Source organism: Crocuta crocuta, unplaced genomic scaffold (assembly GCF_008692635.1).
Source record: "Crocuta crocuta isolate KB4526 unplaced genomic scaffold, BGI_CrCroc_1.0 scaffold41, whole genome shotgun sequence".
NCBI lineage: Eukaryota > Metazoa > Chordata > Mammalia > Carnivora > Hyaenidae > Crocuta > Crocuta crocuta.
Window position 1 is genome coordinate 12,479,638 of NW_027529428.1, and position 17,237 is coordinate 12,496,874.

At 45.5% G+C, this 17,237-nt stretch overlaps 1 protein-coding gene across 1 annotated transcript in view; it reads left to right on the forward strand.

The window, feature by feature from the left end:
* The first annotated feature begins 4,379 nt into the window (after window positions 1-4,379).
* Window positions 4,380-17,237, forward strand: part of KANK1 (KN motif and ankyrin repeat domains 1) — a 138,689-nt gene continuing 125,831 nt past the window's right edge. The window contains 1 exon segment of the mRNA XM_077759299.1: window positions 4,380-4,509. The gene's annotated coding sequence lies outside the window, so the exon portion shown is untranslated.

The following is a 17,237-nucleotide window of genomic DNA, read 5'->3' on the forward strand; positions in this document are numbered from 1 at the left end:
CCCCAGTTCATCTTTTCACACTGGTCCCTGCTGCCTCTAGGTGAGAACTGAGGCTGGGGAGGGTGCTTAGTCCCAGGAGGAGTCCAAGCTCAGCGTCCTGCCGTCCCCTCAGGGCGTGTGCGTGTCTTCTGTCCCCCCCCTCCCCCCGGGCAGGTGAGGTCCTGCCCCAGGTCTCACACTCAGCTCTCCTGCAACACTCTCCCTGGGGACCATTGCTTTCCTCTCAAGCCCTTTTCTCCTTTGAAATGTGGCCACAGCCTCCCGAAGCAGGGAATCTAGAGCTTCCAGCCCCGGCCACGAGGGCAGTGGAGGGAGACCTGCATCGAAGCCTCCTGCCCCAGGTCCGGGACTGTCCACGTGCTGGCCGCACCCGGGCAGCCACTAGGCTTTGTCCCCACTGCACTCACAGAGCTGCGGTCACCTCTGGCCAGATCCCCACTTGGGAGCATCTCCTGCTTGTCCTCACGGCTCCAGATTTGTGGGTGTTGTGGGTGGCTGTGTCTGTCCTGCACCAGCAGGGGGGATAGAGGCATTTATTGTCGGGCTCTTTCCAAAGGCAGTCTGGAAAGCTGCTTGTTCTGGAAAAGTAGCCTTCAGATTCCTAAGCAGTTTCCATAAATCTTCAGGGAACGCATGAAAGGCAAGGGGGAGGTTTCGTTTTCCCTGGCGATGGATGACTTAGGTCTGGTAATATTCCTGCGGGGAAACTCCTCTACCTGGCTCACATCCGCTGTGCACTTTTGCCCTTCAGGCTTCTCCCTGACGAGTGATTGCGACTGCAGACAGCTGTACCGAGCAGACACTGTGCTTTGCCATTGTGGCACGTGCCGCCCGGCCCACAGCGCAGCTAATGCAGTAAAAAAATAAAAACATTTGGTTTGGAAGGGGACACTTTAGGACAAAATCTGGGAGAACCCTATAGCAGATGGCCAAGCTTGCGCACAGCAGTAATAAAAATACACTACCTTGGGCAGCTGGCGTGTTAGGGAGGACCTGCGAATGCCTCTTCATCTAGAATTTCAGTACAGGCTGTACTTAAAATATTTATGCAGTAGAGCTTCTTAACCCCCGACAAAAGCGTAGGTTCACACGTATACTGTTACCCGAGCTGCCACTCACTGTAACCAGCGCAGGACCCTTTGAGGGTGTTGGGGATGTTGGAAAGTAAACTGTCAGGGGTTAAGTTTGTAGTGGCTCATAAAGTGGCCTCGGTTCCTCAACAGAAATATTTGTCTTGTGGCCAGAATGGCTCTTGAGCAGCAACGACGTGACAGAGGAGGGAGAAGAGGGTGTCCTAACGTAAAACATAGACCGGAAGAACCGATGGAACAAAAGCTGTTCACTTGTTTTACTCGTGGCAGGAGACAGGGTGGCCCCTGGTGCTGCTGGTGTTACTGGGGCGCCCGGGGGCTCAGTCGGTTAAGCTTCTGACTTCAGCTCAGGTCACGATCTCGAGGTTCAGGAGTTCGAGCCCCACGTCGGGCTCTGTGCTGACAGCTTGGAGCCTGGACCCTGCTTCGGATTCTGTGTCTCCCTCTCTCTCTCTCTGCGCCTCCCTTGCTCACACACACTCTCTCTGTCTCTCAAAAATAAATAAACATTAAAAAAAGAGAGAAGTGTTACCGAAAACAGAGCTGGCAGTCATTCTGTTACAGAGTTTCTTTTTAGGTCAATAGAGACACGTTCATGTATGGTGTTTATAAATGTATCACGCACCCATAACAAAGTAGAAGATTAAAAAAAGACTCCTACTTATCATTTTTTTCCTTATTTACATTTGATTTTTTTAAACTTAAAGAATAAGCACAACTTTGAAGGAAGAAAAAGTTTATAGTTATGTTTTTGACAATTGAGCATAAATTAGATAGTTGATATCAGACGTGAGTCTGGACTTCTGTTCCTTTTCAGATGACACATTTTAGCGTCTGGGTTTATTTTTTCCCTCTGATAGACAGATAACTGTCATTTACCTGAAACTGGGCAATAGAATTTAGATGCTCAGAGTTGATGGCGTGTGGCTGTTGAATGGTTCTGGAAGATGTCTTAGAGAATGAAAAACAGGTGCCCGTGGTTGGTGTTGGGAGAGAGGTTGGAAGGGTCTGCGGTACGTTACTCTTGGTGACTGAGCTCTGTGCATATGGAGAAGCAAGGAGCAGGGAAAGGAGGCGAGGTAATTTCATTGGTTTATGTCCGGTAAACTTCAGGATACAAAATGAGCAGCTGTTTCTGTGGCGTGATTAGCACGGTTCTTAGCAGCAGCATCTCTGCTTGTCTCCCTTTGCCCTCCTGGTTTGTCCTCAGTCCCCTGTGGTCCCCATCCTGGACCAGCCCTATGGCAAATTGTCCTCAGGGGTCACCGGTGGCCGCCTCACTAGGTGTTCAGCTCAGTGACATCTTGTTGGCCCCCATCCACAGCCTTCGATGTCACTCATCTTTCCTTGGGCCAGCCGTCTCTGCACGTGCGTGGCGAGTCTCTACTCTTTATCCTAGCTCTGTCTCTCCTCCATAAGCTCTTCTTCCTCCATCTCCCTCGATCCTTCACTGTGACTTCTGTCATCATCCTTAGTTTCTTTAGCCCTGGAACTGCAGCCTTCATCTTTCTGGAGGTCAAAGTCTAGCAGCCGGTCATCTTTCTCCGCTGTGAGTCCTGGCGTTGCTGAGAGTGTGATCCCATGATGGCTTTTCAAATGAGAACACGTTTGCTTTGACACCACACCCACAGGCATTGGACGCACTTGGAACTCCTCTCCTGGCTCCGCAAGGAGGCCCGTGGAGGGTCTGTGTGTGGTTTGCTCATTGCTGATGGAATAAGCTTCTGTTTGAGCTTCTGTAGGCAAATGAAAATGGAGCTAAGCAGAAGAAGAAGAAAAAAAGTCTTGTTACCTTAACACACAAAGGCATGTAAATTTCACAAAGCATTCAACCAGCTGATCCAAAAAATGCCCAGTTGGTTTGTGGTCCGTGCTAAGGTCAAAAACTAACTTAAAACAATCAGAGCAATCCCTTTCTGGCTAGACCACTATACTTAATAACCACCAAACGATGGATGGTGCCGCTGGGTGAGGGTTCAAGTTTCTGGAAAGTGGGTGTGGCTGGGGCCACGGTCTCAGTGAGGATTTGACAGAAAGGATAAGAAAAGCAGTATCTTGCGTGGGGAATGAACCACAGAAAGGGTCTAAGGGTGTGTTGTTTGAAACATAGTAAGACTCAGCCTGACTAGGACGGGAAGTATTTGTGGTAAGCTGGAGGAAGAGGAGATGAGTAGAACTAGATTACGGAAGGCTCTGGAAGCCAGTGAAGGAGTTTATATCTGATGGAAGAGAATATTGTTGCCACCATGGATCTGCATGTAAGGAATGCTCGATTTTGAAATCAGGAGACCAGAGAAGTCGAGAGTTGGAGATCTCCTAAAAGGTGGGGTGGGAATGATTGATATTTCTCGAGCATGTGTTGTATGCCTCACCCACAGTCTCATAGTTTTTCCTGTTACAGCAACCTTAGGGTAGATGTCAACCGACCCCCTTTTACACAGGATCAACTGAGTTGTGAGGAAAGGTGCCTTGTCCAAATTTTGCAGAGCGGCTGGGGCGGGACTTAAGCGCAGGGATGTCTGACTTCGAAGCACAGTGAAGATGTAAGGAGGACCTTTTAATCCATTCTTCATTTTACAGTCCATAAAAGCGAGGCCCAGGAGAGAGGGGGCTGTTGAGGGTGACAGAGTTTGGAGGACAGGAAGAGAAAGGCCAGTTCCGAGGCCGCTGCTGTCGGCAGCTGGGGGTGCCCTGGTATTCGCCGTGTGCGGTGGACCACAGTGAAAAAGGCGAGGCACAGGGCAGTGGGATCTTGGGATGGGGAATAGCTTGCAAATAATCCCAAAATTCTAACCCCAGGGAACTGCCACATGCCGAGAAAATCCTCAGTGGAGCTGGTTTTCGGGGAAAGGCCATGTGCTTCTTACAGAGTAGTCTGACTCTAAAATGACAGAGATGCCAAATATGAAAATTGGTGGCCTTCGTGACCTGGCTTCCAGACCCACTGACAAACACATGAACAGCAATGGAAGTGCCAGTGAAAGGCTGGGGAGGGACCAGCCCTTGTCTTCAAAGTGATGGGGAGATAGATACCCCAAGAGCAAGCAACCCAGCTTTACTGAGAGTGAGGGGGACCCACGTTTGCATGATCTCATAGGCTTTCTGTCATTCTGGCCCCGTCCCTTACACACCCCTGCCCCCCCAAACCATGGAAAATGGCTTAACGTTGCTTGCGTTTCTCAACTCTATAGCTGTCTCTGGTAATTGATTCTCTTCTCCTGGAGGGCTCGGGACTGGCAAGGATATTTCTCCATCACGTCCCCCTCATGGAGATTCCTTTTCTTCCAGAATGATGGTCGCAGCGCTGGACAGACTGCCGAACTATTGAATTGCCTCCATCTTTTGGCTACACGATAGGGGAATTATCCATGGCATTGAAGTATTGATTGCAGTAATTTTCTGGCCTTACGTAATAGAGGTAAGGTATACTCCTACCGTATGACTATCCCTAACTTGCCGTGTTGTGTCCTTTAACTTTGCTCTGTGGAGACATTAATCCATTCTTTCTCCCTACCTTTTATGCTCTAATAATCCTTTCGGGGTACTCTTCATCTGTAAATGTATGAGGGCAGAAAGGACTTTTATGGGATGAAATATGAGCAAGCTGTTTGGCTCTAAAGAATAAAGGGGAAATGTATTACTCTTCAGATTAAATCAATAAAATACCCTATTTCCATAAACATACTATGCAGAAAGTGGATTATGTTAGAGAAACTTAATAGATTGAAAGGAGTATTATTAAGGCTACTTGGAAAAAAATGGAGATATTTAAATATTAATATATTGCTGGCTGTTTTCAAGTAAAGAGAATCTAGAAAATACAGAGAATATAAAAGAAAAAATCTATTATTCCACTTCCAAGGTTAATGCAGATGAAAATTTTACTGCATGACTTACAGTATTTATATTACAGATGCTTGTAATGATGTGTGTGTGTGTCGTGTGTTAAGTTGCTAGATATTTGCAAGCGAGTAACATTTATCACACACCTGCCTTATGCTAGGGTCTATCCTGAGTACTTGATATATATTAATTTATGAATTCTTGCCACTCTGTGAAGCGGGTTTTTTCTTTTTTTTTTTTTTTCAAAGTTGTTTTGAGTTTTTAAGTTTTTTTTTTTTAATGTTTTTTATTTATTTCTGAGATAGAGAGAGTGAGACACAATGTGAGCAGGGGAGGGTCAGAGAGAGAGGGAGACACAGAATCTGAAACAGGCTCCAGGCTCTGAGCTGGCCATCAGCACAGAGCCCGACGTGGGGCTTGAACCCATAAACCGTGAGATCATGACCTAAGCCGAAGTTGGATGCTTAACCCACTGAGCCACCCAGGCACCCCTGAAGCGGGTTTTTTCTTATCTCCATTTAAACATAAGAAAATTGAGGTCAGGTAAATTAAATGACTTGTATGGTCTCACACAGCTAGTAACCCACTCTGAACATATCAGTGGGCTTTTTTCCACATACTTCTCTTCCTTAAGAAGATGCTTATGCCTTTTTTTTCTATAGCACATGCTATTCACTTACACGGTGATAGAATGACGTCCCTTCCCTGTCTCCTGATGTGCAAACTTTGTGCACCTTCATTATTTACCTAGGACAAACCACTACACGTGGCTTGGCTGAGTCCTTGGGGATGTGGGAGCGTTTGGGTGTATGATTCACTCTGCTAATAGTCTCAAAAGTTTATATTCTCACTGGTGGTATCTGGTGATGCTAAGCCCTCAGCAATACGGGTAGTTAGCAGTTTGAATAGTTTTGTCTTTTTAAAAGATTCCAGGTGCCCTTGCTCAGATCCATATTCTTGCCTCTAATACTTGAGAGCAGCGGCCGCCTCCCTGCTCTCCACNGGCTGTACTCCTCTGCCTCAGCTTCCCCAAGAGAACAGAAAACTGAAATGATACTAAAACCTCTCTTGTAACGTTGTTAGGTGAGGATTGATGGAAGGTACTTGGGATCAGTGCCCGACTCTTGGGGTGTGCTCAGTTAATTGTTAGCTACTACCATCTTCCCGAAGTCCATGCTCCAATAATTAAAAAAAAACGGTGGGGGGAGGGGCCGACTCCTGGGGGGCTCAGTCAGTTAAGTGTCTAACTTTGGCTCAGGTCGTGATCTTGCAGTTCGGGAGTTCGAGCCCTGCTTCGGGCTCTGTGCTGACAGCTTGGAGCTTAAAGCCTGGTTGAGATTCTGTGTCTCCCTCTCTCTCTGCCCCTCCCCCACTCATGCTCTGTCTCTGTCTCTCTCAAAAATAAACAAACATTAAAAATTGAAAAAGAATAATAAGGGTTCTACTTGTTTTGAATGGCATGATTATTATCGAATTTATTATTCAAATTTGTATCGTTAATGTTAACGCCGCTCACAGCCTGTGGGTCACATATCACCATCCCTGCTTCCGTCAGTGCTGATGGGTCACAGGTAGCAAGGAGACCATAATAACAAGAATGTGAAGCCAGTAGAAAGGGATGGCGCTTTATTTATTTAATTTAATTTATTTTTTATTTTTTTTAATGTTTTATTTATTTCTAGGAGAGAGAGAGAGACAGCGTGAGCAGGGGAGGGTCAGAGAGAGAGGGAGTCACAGACTCTGAAACAGGCTCCAGGCTCTGAGCCGGCAGTCAGCACAGAGCCCAACGCGGGGCTCGAACCCACGAACCACGAGATCATGACCTAAGCGAAAGTCGGACACTTAACCGACTAAGCCACCCAGGCGCCCCAGGGATGATGCTTTATGAGCTCACAGAGCACTTTCTCACACATTACTTCCCCGGATCCTCACAACACAGCTGTGGGAGCTGTTCCTCACCTTGTTTTACACGGGAAGGAGGGGTTGAGTGACTTGCTCACTTAAGGTCATGGAGATGGACATTGGCAGAGGTGGGTGTGTACCGCAGGCTTCCGGACATCATGGTAAGCTGAGGAGGCACAGGCGTAGATACCCAGCTCTAGGATGTACTGGAAAAGGAAGGAAGTGGGGTGACACTGGGGGCGGGGTGAGGGTGGAGGGGAGCTTGGACGTATTGATATTGGAATAAGGAAACGGGGACATATTGACAAAGAGGCAGGGACCCAGTGAGGAGATGGGGGGGAGGGGGCGGCGGAGGAGGGAGGGGCTTCATCCTTCCAGGGAGGAGGAAGCGGGGAAGGAAGAGGAGGAAGGTAGAAGACACAGGTGCTTTGACTTAGAAAGGAGCATAAGAGGGGGCTCAAAACTTCGGGCTTGGCTCTGACTCCTGAATGGAGAAAGAAGAAAGTATTTGGCCTGATAAAGAGCAGTGGGTTTATGGGTTTTGATTTGAGAAAGAGGAGCTATTGAGAGGAGCCGTGTGTGAAGTGGGCCAGGGACCAGGAAGGCTGCCACAGGCCTTTGCGGCAGAAGAGGCAGGACCCAGGGAGTGTGTGGGCTCCGGCGCGGTGACCCTTCACTCAGAAGTTGAGCACTGCGGTGGCCGTGTATATATATATACGCACTCCTGTGCGGTGCAGGGTTTAGGGTGAGTTGGACAAACAAGGTTCTAGAAACCTTGTCCAGAGCTGTGCTTGTCACCCGGCGGTGGGTGAGTGAAGTGGGGATGGGGTAGCTGGTTTCTTATTCTCTGAATGAGGATTTAGACTTCCATGGATGCTTCCGGAAGTCCCTTTCTACCGCACCATTTCCTGATTCATTTTCAGTCTACCCTGCGTCTCCTGTCTCTGACCCCCTTTACTAGACAGTTCAGCCTTTTTATATTGTGGTCTAGAGCCTTTCTTTGCTTACTATTAAAAGCAATGTGTGTGGACTGTAGAAAACTTGAAGATGTGTAGATAAATAAAAAACACCTATTTAAACACGCATAATCTGCCACCATTAAACACCCACCGTTAATGTTCTTCCAGGATTTTACCATATGCATCTGCCTAAATACGATTTTTAAATACAGAAATGCAACTTGGTTTCTTGATACGTTGTAAACTTCTCTCTATGTCCTTAGTCATTGCTGCATTGTGTTTTTTTATTATTGAAGTATAATTGACGCATAGTGTTATATTAGTCTCAGGTGTACAATATAGGATTTGACAATTTTACACGCTACTCTGTGCTCACCGCCATCTGTCACCATACAACATTATGCAGTATTATTGACTTTATACCCTGGGCTGTGCCTTTTCATTTTCATGACTTATGTATTTGATAACTAGGAGTTTGTACCATAATCCCCTTCTTCCATTTTGCCTTATCCCTCTGCCACCTTTTCTCTGGCAACCACCAGTTTGTTCTTTGTATTTAAGAGTCTATTTTTTTAATTTGTTTTGCTGTTTGTTTTTAGATTCTACATATGAGTGAAATCATACAGTATTTGTCTTTCTCAGACCTATGTCACTTAGCATGATACCTTCTAGGTCCCTCATATTGTTGGAAATGACAAGATTGCATTCCTTTTTATGGCTGAGTAATATTTTATATGTACGTATGTGTATATATATGTATATACACACATATATCACATATATATCTACACACACATACATTTACACACATTCATATCTACACTGTATCTGTTGGCTATCTGAATGTCTTCTTTGGGAAAGTGTCTCCTCGGGTCTTCTGCTTATTTTTTAATCAGATTATTGTTATGGGGGGGAGTGAGCCCTATATGAGTTGTTTATGTATTTTGAGTAATAACCTCTTCTTGGTTGTGTCTTTGCCAATAGCTTCTCCCATTCAGTAGGTTGTGTTTTGTTGATGGTTTCTTTTACCGTGCGAAAGCTTTTGATTTTGGTGTAGTCCCAGTAGTTTATTGTTGCTTGTATTTCCCTTCTTGGGGAGGTATTTCCATAAATATGTTGCTGTAAGGCTGAGGTCACAGAGATGACTGACTATGTTTTCTTTCAGGAGTTTTATGGTTTGAGGTCTCACATTTAGGTCTTTAATTCATTTTGAGGGTTTTTTTGTGTGTATGGTGTGAGAAAGTGGTCCAGTTTCCTTGTGCATATGGCATTTATTGAAGAGACTATCTTTTCCCCAACATAAATTCTTGCCTCCTTTGTCATATAGTAGTAATTGGCCATATTACCGGCCACATGGATTTACTTCTGGGCTCTGTCCTGCTTCGTTGATCTGTGTGTCTGTTTTTATACCATTCCAGTACAGTTTTGATCATTACAATTTTGTAGTGTATCTTGAAATGTGGGATTGTGATACCTCCAGTTGTGTTCTTCTTCCTCAAGATTGTTTTAGCTCTTCAAGGTCTTTTGTGGTTCCATACAAATTTCAGGATTGTTTGTTCGAGTTCAGTGAAAAATGCTGTTCATATTTTGATAGGGATTGCATTGCGTCTGCACTGCTTTGGGTAGTATGTCCGTCTTCTAATCTTTCCATTTGCGTTGTCTTCAATTTCTTTCATTCAGCATCTTACAGTTTTCACATTACAGGCCTTTCACCTCCTCGGTTAGGTTTAGTCTTAGGTATTATATTCTTTTTAGTATAATTGTAAATGGGACTGTTTTCTTAATTTCTCTTTCTGATGCTTCATTATTAGGTTATGAAAATGCAACAGATTTCTGTGTGTTGATTTTGTATTCTACACCTTTACTGATTTATTAGTTTTAATAGCTTTTTGGCAGAGTCTTTAAGGTTTTCTGTACAGAGGATCATGTCATCTGCAAAGAGTCAGAGTTTTACTAGTTTCTTACAATTTGGATGTCTTTTATTTCTTGTCTGATTGCCGTGGCTGGGAATCCCAGTGCTCTGTTGCATAGAAGTGGTGAGAGCGGACATCCTTGTGTTCTGCGTAATCTCAGAGGAAGAGCTCTCCTCAGGTTTTCACTACTGAATATGGTATCAGCCGTGGGGTTTTCATATATGGCCTTTATTATGTTGAGACACATTCCCTCTAAACCTACTCTGTTGAGTGTTTGGATCGTGAACAGATACTGTTAATTTGTCAAACGCTTTTTTTCTGTATCTGTTGACATCATCAGATGGTTTTTATTCTTCCTCTGGTAATCTGATGTATCCCATTGATTGGATTGTGAGTATTGAACCACCCTGGAATCCTCAGTATAAATTCTCCTTGATCATGGTAAATGAGCCTTTTACTGTATTGAGGAATTCAGTTTGCTCATATTTTGAAGAGTTTTGCATGTGAGTTCATCAGAGATTGCCCTGTAGTTTTCTTTCTGTTTGTAATGTCGTCATCAGCATAATTAGTAAAGGTTGCTGAGGCTTCTGGTTTAGGAATGTACTTAATGAATTCCTTCTGGACATAGATGTCAATGCATACCCTCCTATTTATTGAGACTTCTATTAATAATATTTAATATATTTGTTCAGGAAAGAGATTTTTGATCTGTATTATCTGAAAGATCTGAACCAGTTGACAAATTCCACTGACAGCACACAGGAGCTATCTTCCTCATATTCTTCTTAACATTAGAGAATAGAATTAGGAAAAAAACCAAAACCTTTATCCAGTTTTCTGGACAAGTGAATGTTTGTCATATATTTACGAACGTTTTCTATTTCTCCTGTGAATTCTCTGTTCGTGTCCTTTGCCCATATCTGCAAAGGGATATGTGCTTATTTGTTACTGATTTGTATGAGTGGTTTTTTTTTTAATTTTTAATGTTTTTTAAATTTATTTCTGAGAGAGAGAGACAGCGTGAGCAGGGGAGGGTCAGAGAGAGAGGGAGACACAGAATCTGAAGCAGGCTCCAGGCTCTGAGCTAGCTGTCAGCACAGAGCTCAGCACAGGGGGCTCGTTCGAACCCACCAACCGTGAGATCATGACCTGAGCCGAAGTCAGACACTTAACCGACTGAGCCACCCAGGCACCCCATGTATGAGTGTTTTTTTTTAAAAATTGTTTTTATTACATTCTTTTATTTTGAGAGAGAGAGAGACAGAGTGCAAGTGCAGGAGGGTCAGAGAGAGAGGAGACACAGAATCTGAAGCAGGCTCCAGGCTCTGAGCTGTCAGCACAGAGCTCGATGTGGGGCTCACACCCATACGTGGTGAGATTATAACCTGAGCTGAAGTTAGATGCTCAACAACCGAGCCACCCAGGCACCCCTGTAAGAGTGTATTTATTGTAAAGTTTCTTTTATTATAAGAATATTATTAGCTTTTATGTCGTTTGCCTTTACCTTTTGTACGGTGGTGTTTTTTTAATGTTTATTTATTTTGTACAGGGTCTGGAGAGAGCACATGGGAAGGGCAGAGCGAGAGGGAGAGAGTATCCCAAGCAGGCTCCACACTGTCAGCACAGAGCCCAATGCAGGGCCCCATCCCACACACTGTGAGACCGAGACCTGAGCTGAAATCGAGAGTCAGATGCTTAACCTAGTGAGCCACCCAAGCACCCTCTGTCTGGTGGTTTTAGAATTAAGTAAATACTGGGGCACCTGGGTGGCTCAGTTGGTTAAGTGTCCGACTTTGGCTCAGGTCATGATCTCACGGTTCGTGGGTTCGAGCCCCGCGTCGGGCTCTGTGCTGACAGCTCAGAGCCTGGAACCTGCTTCAGATTCTGTGACTCCCTCTCTCTCTGACCCTCCCCTGCTCACGCTGTCTCTCTCTCTCTCTCTCAGAAGTAAATAAAACATTTTTTAAAAAAAGAAGTAACTACTTAATTTAGGTAGTGGAATCTTTTCCCCGTGGTTTCCATATAGACTCACTAGGAGGCAGGAATGCCTTTAATTATTCCCCGTGCAGTTGGCCCTTCATGTAGCAGAAGGACGTGTCTTGGGTGTCGCATCTGGGCACAGCCCTGCCTGGGGGTCACAGCAGCCTCCTTAGAAAGGCCTGTGAGGCTCCACCTGCTCTGTCCCTCCCTGCCTGCTCTCCAGCCTCACCTCTGTCACTCTCCGTCGAACCCTGTGTTCCAGCACCCCTGGCCTCCTGTCAATTCATGGAACACGCAGAGCCCGTTCCCACCCCCAGAACTGCGGGTGCTGTTCCTGTGCTTCGAACATGTGCGTGTGCACATTGAACACACACACACACACACACACACACACACACACACACACACACACACACACACACACACACCCCTCTCCCGGCTGACTCCATCTCGTGCAGAGAGGCAGCTCCTGAGAGAGAGCCCTGGAGCGGGCTGCGTGGGGTCATCTGGCTTCCCCATTCACCGCCTCCGTGTCCTGGAACGCGGTCACCTCTTCCTCACCTGTAATGTCACAGTCACCACTGGAACAGTCTTTACTAATCTCAGCGGCCTTGAGAGGAGTACAGGGGTGGGTTTATGCAGGGTTCTTAGAAATCTAGCCCATGCACAGGGGTGCACACCAGGGGCTCACTGTCACTGTCATTTGCCAGTTCTCAGTGCACACTGCGCGGGAGGCAGTGCTGTGCTGTCTGGCCTTGGGCGTTCCCCGGGGCATTCTCCATCCCCCAGCCTCTCTTTTTGCCCTTAAGACTATCAGTACACAATTCTTTTTTTTTTTTTTAATAATATTTTTCAATGTTTATTTTTAAGAGGGAGAGAGAGAGAGACAGAGTGCAAGTGGGGGAGGGTCAGAGAGAGAGGGAGACACAGAATCTGAAGCAGGCTCCAGGCTCTGAGCTGTCAGCCAGAGCCTGATGCAGGGCTTGAACCCACGAACCATAAGATCATACCTGAACTGAGTCGGATACTTAACCGACTGAGCCACCCAGGCACCCCAGTATGCAAGTGGTTTTGGTTTGACTTACTTTGTCCTGTTTTCTTCTCTAGCCTGTGGCCCCCTAGGGCTAGGGGCTTAGCTGTATCCACAGTGAGGTTTCTGGTGTTTTGCGTGGAGCATTTGGAGAAAGAATGAATGCATAGCAACATGTCGAACCACAAGACTGCTTAGAAATTCACCTACGTTGTATTTTGATTGTTTTATGGTTTTGTTGCACATTTTATTTTATTTTGTTTTTGAGTTTATCTATTTTGAGAGAGTGTGCACAAGCAGGGGATGGGCAGAGAGAGAGAATCCCAAGCTGTCAGTGCAGAGCCTGATGTGGGGCTCGAACTTGTGAACTATGAGATCATGACCTGAGCCAAAGTCAGACATTCAACCGACTGAGCCACCCAGGTGCCCCGCAGTATATAATCTTTTTAAAGACAGTCCAGACCCAAATTCCTTAGGGTCTCTGATGCTGTTCTTTGTTTCTTTGTTTGTGTCTCCTTGGGTAGTCCTTTTGCAAAAAGTAAATGGAGAAACGGTTCATTGACTTGGGCCAAATTCCTCCTGCGCTTGCTGGCCCCGTAGCAGGAATGATGTTTCTGGGGTCACTTCCCATGGCCTTTCTTCCAAGGAGGAAGGAAGACATAATATTGCCAACTTAAGGACCTTTTGCATTTGCTCAGTATCAAATGCTACTCAATCAGCTGCGTATTTTAGGCATTCTTGTTATAGATGTGCTGTCTCCCATTTAAAAAAAGAAAAACCTAGTAAAATCTTGAAACTTCAGCATTCCACTGACTAAATTTACTTTTCCTTAACAGCCGCTCACATTTAGATAAGAGCCAAATATGCCTTGGTAGACCGTGTTTCCTGATTTTTGGTTTGGAAAGATTGGCCACCGTTCTTTTCCTGATTTTACCTTTCATTGTTAAAATTAATAACAAAAACTACCTCGCCATTGCCATGAAACATGTATGCAGAACATTTTCATACGGAAGAAAACGGACAGTTGAGTTTCATCTTCTGAATCAGCCCTTAATAGAGCCACTTCTAAATTTTTTGTGTGTCCTGTCAAGCTTTAAAAAAAAAATTTTTTTTTAATCTATTTATAGTTGAGAGACCAAGCACAAGCAGGGGAGGGGCAGAGAGAGGGAGACACAAAATCCGAAGCAGGCTCCAGGCTCGGAGCTGTCAGCAGAGTCCAATCCAGGGCTTGAACCCTGGATGACCCTGGATGTCATATGAGATCATGACCTGATCCGAAGTCGGATGCTCAACCAACTGAGCCACCCAGGCGCCCCCAGGATTTTTTTATGCTTCGTAAATATGTTTGATCTTTGCACATTCACACAGACACACACTCTCTCTCTCCGCCCCCTCCCCCATCCCCTGCAAATACTTGCACGCCTTTTCTGAACAATATCAGGAACCCACTTTCTTACATACATCAGTGGGCTTCAAAAACACTTGAAGCCTTTGTTTTCTAGCTGGCAGCATGTTCGAGAAATTACTAATTGATCTTTTCCCAGGGCTTTAATCACCAGGTCCTGCTTAGTTTGTGTGAGTCACTGGAGGTAATCTTCCAGAGGGCAGGGGTCCGGGCTCCCTCAAGAATGTGCTATCATCTGATAATGACTTCCTTCTCACTGTAAAAGAAGAAATAGGGACTTAGAAGGGAAGCCAATGGGGTTGGGAAGGAGAAATTCTCCGTTCACGGGAATGAACATTAAGCGAAAATGTTTTCCCTGGGTGATAGAACATGCTGTAAGCTGATTTCTGGGGAAAGAGGCTCACAGATTGGGGTGTTCTGCATTCTAAAATTTCTCACCACTGTTTTGTTCTCTTCTGCCTTTTTTTGTGGGGGGGGGGTTGTGAGAATAGAAGGCAGTGTAGGGTGAACTGGGGCAGAGACCTCTGCCCTTCACAGGGGCAGGAGGCGAGCCGCTGACCGCCCGGCCTCTGATCTATGGCACGGCACCCCGGAGAGCTGGAGGGGTTTCTGTAAGTGATGGGGACCCCGCGCTTGGGCAGGGGACCCCTGCCGGGGGTTTGCTCCGTGCCCACCTTAATGGCACCAGAGAGGCAAGTTTCATTGCTTAGGGGGACAATTTATGGCCATGGGCTTATCTCCTTGTTTTCACTCTTTATGTTTTTCTGCCCCTTAATAAAATGTGAAGTCACAAAGCAATTAAACAGGAGTGTAGTTTTCAGGCAGGAGGTGGAGAGAGGCTAACCGAGGGAAAGGCTAACATGATTGACAGAGGCTGACTCGAGATTTACATTGGGAATAACTCGTTCTTCAAAACTTTCTTCATTTCCTGGTGGGAAGTACGGGATAAATCATCGACGAGGAGAATGGATGATTAAAAGTGCAGGAGTTATGATTTCTTTTCGACTTTGTAAGTCTCTAAATCTAAACCTTAACGTGGAGTTCTCATTTTAGGAGCTCTCGAGGAAGTGATAGAAACCACTCTGCCCAGGATTGAGGTGAAGCAGAAACACTGTAAAATCTCTCACTTTGCTAATAAGCTCGCACTTGTTTATATTTTATGAAATGTCTTAAGATCCAATGAAATGAAGTAGAGGATTCACGAGCCTTTTTCTTTTTTTATTCCGTCGACTCAGATCCACAAGGGTAGAAATTTTTGGATATTTAAAAATATCGAATGGGGTTTCAACGGTCAATGTGTAGAGTTTTTTAAATAGCGTTAGTAAGGGCGCCTGGGTGGCTCAGTCGGTTAAGCATCCGACTTCGGCTCAGGTCAACATCAGGTCATGATCTTGCAGTTTGTGGGTTCGCGCCCCGCATCGGACTCTGTGCTGACAGCTCGGAGCCTGGAGCCTGCTTCAGATTCTGTGTCTCCCTCCCTCTCTCTGCCCCTCCCCTGGTTGCACACACTCTTTCTCTCTCTCTCTCTCTCTCAAAAATAAATAAACATTAAAAAAATGGCATTCCTAATACTTAATCATGACATTTAAACTGAGGAAGAACGTAGATAATTGAACACAAAAATATGGAGAGTTGAGATGCCCAGCGCCTTTATCCCAGCCGCCTCCAACATATAAAAGAAACACTTTTGATTTAGCCACTTTATATTGCTGATGACCTGTTTATTCTAACAAGAGACTGGACAAGTAAAGATACATGAGTTGAAGTTGGCCTTCTTATTCCAGAAACAATTGGACTTTAAGAAGTTTTGAAAAGCTGCTTTTTGATCGGAAGTTCTCTTGTTTCGTAATAACCCCATTGAAATGGTCAAAGCAAATAGCTTCAATTACAGGGCAGTCCTTGCTCCCTATTGAGAGAGAGTAATATGACTCAGAGTTAATTTCTAGGAGCCAGAAAATGAAGGGCCGAAGGAGCTGCACTTTTTCTGGTGTGAATTCCTCTTGCCGGGAAGTCACTCGCAAGCGGAGAATTCTCACTTTCATGGGATAAATCNATCGCGGTGCTGTTGAAGGTGCGCCTCCTGAGAGAGGATGCCCAGGAAGATTTGTGTGGAGGGAACCGGGAAATAAATGTACCTTTCCAGAGCTTGATAAAATGGTAACACACGGCTTTTTTAAACCAGCTCAGTAAATCTTCTCCAAGTCCCTGCCCCGGGTCCTGTGTGTGGGCTGTGGAGCAACGGGAGTTCACTTTCAGTCCCTGTAAATAAAGGAGGCGGTGGGACCTCTCTGGACGTCCCTCTGTGTCCGTCTCTGACTCGGGGCTGATTCTCAGGCACTGGGTCATTTTGCGGCCCCAGGGCAGGTGCTTGTTAACAGCCGCCCCCTTTGTATGGGTCATTGTCCCAGTGACAGTCCTTTATCCAGAGTGGGGGGGGGAGGGGGTGTCTGGATGCAGAAAACGCCCATCTACACTAGTGTCACATACTCTTCCAGAGGAAGGTCACTTACTGGGGAATTAGTGTTTGGATCTTACCTGTGTATTATTTCTTTTCAACTGCATTTGTTTTTAATGATTCGAAATGCTCATAACAGAAAAGTGAATAATTTCAAAATGAACAGGGGCACCTGACTCTTGGTTTCAGCTCAGGTCACGGTCTCACAGTTCGTGAGTTTGAGCCCCATGTCGGGCACTGTGCCGCAGCTCAGAGCCTCCTTGGAAATCTGTCTCTTCCTCTCTTTCTGCCCCTCCCCGGCTCTTGTGCTCTCCCTCTCTCTTAGAATAAATAAACTTAAAAAAATAAAAATAAAAATAAAAATGAACAATTCAGTGGCATTTTAGTACATTCACAGTGTCGTATAGCTGTCTTCTGTGTCTAGTTTGAAACCATTTTTATTACCCCAAGAGGAAACCATGTACCCATTAAGCAGTAACTCCCTTTTCCCCCTCCGTCAGCCTCTGGCAACCATTCATCTGATTTCTCTTTGAATTGACTGATTCTGGATGTGTCCTGTAAATGGGATCATGTAATATGAGACCTTTTGGGTCTGGCTTCTTTCACATAGCATGTTCTCAAGACTCATCCATGCTGTAGCATGTGGCTGAATAGCATTC